This window comes from Astyanax mexicanus, chromosome 9 (genome assembly GCF_023375975.1).
Source record: "Astyanax mexicanus isolate ESR-SI-001 chromosome 9, AstMex3_surface, whole genome shotgun sequence".
NCBI lineage: Eukaryota > Metazoa > Chordata > Actinopteri > Characiformes > Acestrorhamphidae > Astyanax > Astyanax mexicanus.
In genome coordinates, this window is record NC_064416.1 from 33,534,937 (window position 1) to 33,542,500 (window position 7,564).

Here is a 7,564-nt window from a genome sequence, read left to right on the forward strand (position 1 = left end):
CTTTTCGGCATCCCCAAGTGTCCTTTCAGAATCCCCAAGTGTCCTTTTCAGCATCTCCAAGTGTCCTTTTCGGCATCTCCATGTGTCCTTTTGGAATCTCCAAGTGTCATCTTGGGCATCTTCAAGTGTCCTTTTGGCATCCCCCACTGTCCTTTTGGAATCTCCAAGTGTCCTTAGGACATCTCCAAGTGTCCTTTTTGGCATCTCCAAGTGACCTTTTGGGAATCTCCAATTATGCTTTTGGGCATTTCCAAGTGTCGTTTTGGGTATCTCCAAGTGTTTTCTTGGGAATCTCCAATTATGCTTTTGGGCATCTCCAAGTGTCCTTTCGACATCTCCAAGTGTCCTCCGGGCATCTCCAAGTGTCCTTTTGGAAATCTCTAATTGTGCTTTTGGCCATCTCCAAGTGTCGTTTAGGCATCTCCAAGTGTCCTTTTGGCATCTTCAAGTTTCCTTTTGGCATCTCCAAGTGTCCTTTTGGCATCTCCAAGTGTCCTCTGAGCATCTCCAAGTGACCTTTTTGGCATCTTCAAGTGTCCTTTGAGCATCTCCAAGTGTCCTTTAGGCATCTCCAAGTGTCCTTTTTGGGCATCTCCAAGTGACCTTTTTGGCATCTTCAAGTGTCCTTTGAGCATCTCCAAGTGTCCTTTAGGCATCTCCAAGTGTTCTTTTGGGCATCTCCAAGTGTCCTTTTAGCATCTCCAAGTGTCCTTTTGGGCATCTCCAAGTGTCACTTTGGGCATCTCCAAGTGTCCTTTTAGCATCTCCAAGTGTCCTTTTGGGCATCTCCAAGTGTCACTTTGGGCATCTTCAAGTGTCCTTTTAGCATCTCCAAGTGTCCTTTTGGGCATCTCCAAGTGTCACTTTGGGCATCTCCAAGTGCCCTTTTAGCATCTCCAAGTGTCCTTTTGGGCATCTCCAAGTGTCACTTTGGGCATCTTCAAGTGTCCTTTTAGCATCTCCAAGTGTCCTTTTGGGCATCTCCAAGTGTCCTTTTGGGCATCTCCAAGTGTTCTTTTGGACATCTCCAAGTGTTCTTTTGGGCATGTCCAATTGTCCTTTTTGGGCATTTCCAAGTGTTTTTTTGGCATCTCCAAGTGTACTTTTTAGCCATCCCGTAGTGTGTGTTTGGGCATCTTCAAGTGTCCTTTTTGGCCCCCTAATTGTCTATTTAGGCATCTTCTATTGTCCTTTTTGACCCTCCCCTAGTGTGTGTTTGGGCAGCTCCAAGTGCCATTTTGGGCATCTCCAAACTAAAGTTAAATTGCATATATTAGCCCAGTCCTATCAGCACTTGCTTCCAGTTCAGTGTTTGAGGATGTGTCCATGTCTATGTTACCCTCTGGCTCTCTCCCTTTAGTTATACTCTTATATTTACATCTGTTTTCAATAAATCCACTCAAAACTAATTCCATTATCGTTTTTCTTTGCCTTTGTCTAACTGGAGGTTCTGTATTGTATGTTCAGTGTTTCGTCTGATTTTCTGTCCTGCAATCACATCTCTTTATAGCTGCTGTGCAATATAAATACACATATACATATACATATTTTATTGCAGTTCAGTTGCTTCAGTTTCTGTAGCTGAGCAGCCAATATGGCCGACTACTTTAAGAGAGCTGACCCGTAAGTCTTTCATTTTTTAAATGCCAATGTTATTTAATGCTATTTTAAGCCAGTCTAGAATAGAGTTACCCACATCTCATTTCAGGTTTTCCAATTTCCTATTTTTGTGCCCCACGTATATTAGCCCAGTATAGGTCAGTATACCAGTAATGACACTGAATAGTTTGTGAACAGTGCACTGGTTTTCACAGGCAGCTCCTAGATAGGCGTGTCAATCACAGGTGTGGGATTTTCTGCAAAGGTTAGAAGGATTACACAGGCACACTGCCAACCCCTTTGAAGGCATACTGCGAAGATACACACAACGGCCAGCAGATACACACACGTGGACGTCCAGTGTGTACCGTACAGCCAGAACCCAGGCTAAGCATCCTAATATCCTAATATCTGGATCATAAACATGCAGTAGGCTGCATTTTAAGAACCGCGGGAGTTTGGTTTGGCTTCGTTTCGGGATGTATGTATAAACATACATTTAAAAAAATGTTGAGACGTGAATTTTTTATTCCTAGCTGGAGGCGCTGGGTTTCATATGCAAGCGTGGATGCTGATTATTCCTGAATAATCACTCCATTACAAGCCCCTGCCTCTGAGGCACTCAGCGGTCCTTCCGAGTAAACATGTTTTCTCAAGGCAGAACTTATGAAATATGAAATTTCATCCCTGCTTTGACAATAAAGAGAATTTTTGCCACGCAAAGCATGTATAATGAAAACATCTGCTAGGGTAAGGGCAGAAGATGACTGGGGAAGGCGATAAAAATAAAGGCAAAGGAAAAGGGGGAGGGGAGAGTTTTTTCATCCAGCATTCAGAATAAATATCATTAGCCACTGAAAGTTTGCTCAAGAAACAACAATTATTCAGTTATTTGAATACAAACTACTGTTTCGAATTGCTGAATAATTAGCATCTGGCGCTGGCAAAGCAGTGGGCTTGCTTCCATGCCAAACCCCAAAGGCGCCGGGGAACTCGTGTCCCTGTTTGCACACACTATGCTTCATGAGCCTCATTGTAAATACTGAATTATGTATTTCCCATTTTCTACATGTCACCGTTGAGAACTAACTTTATGTTCAGCCTGGGGTCCAAAGGGGTTTATTTTATTGGCCAAACCCAGGGCACAGAGAGGGAATGTGTCATGTAATCCTGACTCCGCCCCTTACTGGCTCTGCACCACATACCAATGTGGTATGTTTAAATTAGGTAAATATATTCCCCATTTCATTTTTTTTACATATCTTAACAGTTCAGACACAATAGCCAACATTTTTTCACTTTCATTCATAATATTATTGTCACAATTATCATCACTTTTTTTATAGGACCTAAAATAGGACCCTCTGCTCAGGATATATTAAATAAAACTTAAATCAATCTCTGAAATGTTTTTTTGTCTATTTCTTTAATGAACAGGCTAGTAAGAGACTGGTAAAGAGTGTGCCAACAAATGCACAGCAACCAGTAATTTAAAACCAACAAAACACATCTAAATACTAGTGGTTTCTGTGTTAATTACACACAGCCTGCATGTATAATTACCTGGAAATGTCCCTCAAACAAATGCAACAAGTTACAGTGTTCCTAGAAAGTGTAGACATTGATTCTGAGACATGATTTCCAAACAAAGTTCTGTAGCTTTTTGTCCAGTTCTACAGCCCTCATATTGATTTCCTGTATTAATGTTTATTTTCTCCCTATGTTCTCTCATGTATCCTCATTATTTTACTCAACACTATACTACCCTCTGTTACCTATGCTCCCTCTATTACTCTGTATTGTGTATACTACTCTATCCTCTTTATTACGACTCTATACTTCTTATACAACCCTACTCTCTATACTACCCTATAGTCCTGATAATACTGTACTAATACTGTAATACTATACTTCCTGTACTACTCTATGCTCTCTATATTACCTTATAGTACTCTACACGTCCTATACAACTCCCTATACCTACAGCTCCCTATACTACCCTATACTACTCTACATTTTATATAAAACCGAATTCATGCAAAACTCCCTATAGTACTCTACTCTTCTGTTAAAACTGTTCTCCTGATACTTCTTTATTCTACCCTATACTTCCCCTTTGTTACATATACTCCCTATACTACACTATTCTAACTAAACTACTTTTTTGTCATATTACTACTCTGTGCTTCTTATACTATGCTATACTCACTATACTACCCTACAGTCCCTATACTCTCTATACTACTCTACAATTCATATCCCAATACAACCATATTCTCCCTATACTACCCTATACTAACTATCCTACTCTACACTTCCAATACAACCCTATTCCCCTAGTACTAGTCCCTATACTGCTCTTTTCCTCATATACCTCTCTATACCCTTTACTACCCTATACACCCTATACTACTCTTTTCTCCATATTACTACTTTATACTCCCTATACTACCCTATAGTCCCTATACAACCTATACTACTCCTTTCTTCATATTACTACTTTATACTCCATATACTACCTATAGTCCCTATACACCTTATACTACTCTTTTCTTCATATTACTACTTTATACTCCATATACTACCTATAGTCCCTATACACCCTATACTACTCTTTTCTCCATATTACTACTTTATACTCACTATACTACCCTATAGTCCCTATACAACCTATACTACTCCTTTCTTCATATTACTACTTTATACTCCATATACTACCTATAGTCCCTATACACCTTATACTACTCTTTTCTTCATACTACTACTTTATACTCCCTATACTACCTATAGTCCCTATACAACCTATACTACTCCTTTCTTCATATTACTACTTTATACTCACTATACTACCCTATAGTCCCTATACACCCTATACTACTATTTTCTTCACTACTATTTACCTTCTCTATAGGTCCTATATTACCATACACTACTCTATAGACCCTATACTCCCTATACTACTTTTTCTTTATATTACTACTTTATACTTCATATACTACCATATAGTCCTTATACTCCCTATACTACTATTTTATTTATACTACTACTTTATACTTCCTATACTACCATATAGTCCTTATACTCCCTATACTACTATTTTATTTATACTACTACTTTATACTTCCTATACTACCATATAGTCCCTATACTACTATTTTCTTCATATTACTACTTTATACTTCCTATACTATCATATAGTCCCTATACTACTATTGTCTTTATATTACTACTTTATACTTCCTATACTACCCTATAGTCCCTATACTACTATTTTCTTTATATTACTACTTTATACTTCCTATACTCCCTATAGTACTCTTTTCTTCATATTACTACTCTATACTGCCTATATTACCCTATACTCCCTTTTAGTTCATATACTCCCTATACTACTCTTTTTATTTTGGACAAGGTTTTAGCTTTTGTAAAGCAATGGTGATTCTCCTATCAGTTTCTCTCTTCACAGGTGGTCCCATGGTGGTGGTCTTTCTTTGATAATCAGGCTATTTCGGGTGAAACTGTAGTGGTTTCTGGTAAAGTGGCCTTTAAGTATAATTATTTAATGTGCTGATTGTATTCATCTGCTCTCCCACTGCATATGTGATTACCTGGAAATATCATGCAAATTAAGGCTCCTTATTTGTTATTCTGAGCCATGTTTTCCTAGCATGTACTTCTGTAGCTGTTTGTCCAGTTCCCCAGATCCTGGTATTGATTTCCTGTTTTTATCTGTTTTCCTCTCAGTTCTGCCATGTTCTCCAGCTTTCTGCCCGTGATTAGACTGCATGTCTGTTATTTGGCCTTTGTCATTGACACGGATTGTGATTCAAGCAAATACCTTAATGAGGTCTCGCATTTCAATCCATTTGCCCGTGGCCCTTTTCATACTCGGTACGTCTGGTTCACTGATTGACTACTCTTGCAACACAAAATTGGCAGCCTTGGCACTACTGCCAGGATAAGCTTTTTAGAATATCTGGAATACATATTCATTATTTTAGTTTTGTTGGAAAATTCAATAGTGCTCATCTTTCATAAAAAGCAGTGACGGTTGTATCTGGTAGAGCTATTTAAATGTGAAAAGAAGGATCACTGATTCCATTTCCAAGGGTGCAGCCTGGAGTATGTATTCAGGTTCATTCTGCTTCATACTAACACTGCCTCTAGTGGCCAGAATGGATCTAGTTACTTTTTTTCTAGTTAACAGGTTGTTGAAATACATGTATCTTGGGTTCATAATGTCTGTAATCAAATAAAAGTCATGGTAAATGTAAACTGTTCAGGAAAACTGTGAGCCACATCTTTGTTCACACTATAAACTCCATGCACTGTTAATGGCCCAGCAAAATCCTGGTTGTTGAGGTGAACAGTCCCTGTCGGGGAATGGAGGAGGATTTCTTCATTTGATGAAACAGATGTCAATGTTACAAATATCACAGGGATCATCATGCGCCTTATTAGTGTTTGAAAAACCTAGTCTGACCTTTTCAGTAATAACAAGAAATGATTTTGCAAACAACGCAGCATATCTGCGCAGGAAAGCTCAGGAGCTCAGAGTTTATTAAAGCTTCAACAGGAGAGACCCTGTGTCTCGCTTTAAATGTGACAAGACCGAAATACTGAGGCCTAAAACCACACAGATCTGTTAAAGCGCAAGTAAACTCTAGGTATAAGATTTTTTAATCTGCAAACCTTATCACAGACATACTCTGTGAATATTTGATTTTAAGTGTTTTACCCAGCAAAAGCAAGTTTTTGGCTCTGAGGAGCTCAGAAGAATAAAGGCTGGTTTATACAGTACTTCTGTGTCAAGTCAACGCATTATCTACAGCGTAGCCTGTGCGAACGCCCTACGCTACTGTGCACATTTATACCGTGAGTGCTTTCGATGCTGTGTCACAGTTTAAACTGTGGTGATCCAATCACAGTGGACCAATTACAGCTACTTACAGCACGTTTCTGGGGAGGTACGCATCAGGCTACATTGTAGGGTACGGTAAAAGGTACACGATTACATGTAGGCCATGGTGTAGGTTTGATAAGGGGGTATACCATGGAACAAGTTACACAGCAGACATCTGGTTGAAAATTATTTTCTGGCATGTTGAACAAGAAGCCTATTATTGAATTAAAAATACCCATATTGCTTCTAATCCTCAACATTCCAACATAGTCTATCAACAGAGTCACTGGGCCTGACTATAGTAGAATCTCTGTTATATATTGCTGTTATATGCTCCTTAGCCTTGCATTATATTTAAGAACATCAATTGGACATTTAATCAAAAACCCAAAGTAACCTTAATCCAGGATGACATTGCTCTCCAAACCTTCATTGGCTATCAATACATTTTGCATTTCATTTGGAAATCAAGAGACTAGAGTCTGGAGGAAGAGTGGAGAGACACAAAGCCCAAGCTGCTTGAGGTCTAGTGTGAAGTTTCCACAGTCAGTGATGGTTTGAAGGTTATGTCACCTGCTGGTGTTGATCCACTGTTCCAAAATCACTTCATGCCTTACTCTGCTGACAACTTTTAGGGAGATGTGAATTTCATTTTACAGCAGGACTTGGTACACTTGGTCAAAAGTACTAATTGGTTTTATATACTATTCAGATTTTCTGAGATACTGACTGTTGGGTTTTCATTGGCTGTTAGCCATAATCATAAACAATGAAATAAATATACACTTAAAATAGATCACTCTGGGTGTAGTATATCTATATCATATATGAGGTTTACATTTTGGACTGAATTACTGAAAAAAGTAAACTTTCCAATGATATTCTAATTTTTTTAGATCCACCTGTTAGGGCTGGGGGATTTTCATGATTAATTACAGTTTTAATGCGATTTTCAAAATGGAGTCGTTTTATCTTTTTAATCTTAATTATCTGAAAATGCTACTCATTTCTGAAGTGTTTCTCCGTCTTACCAGCACTTACTAGTTCCAGCACTTTCGACAC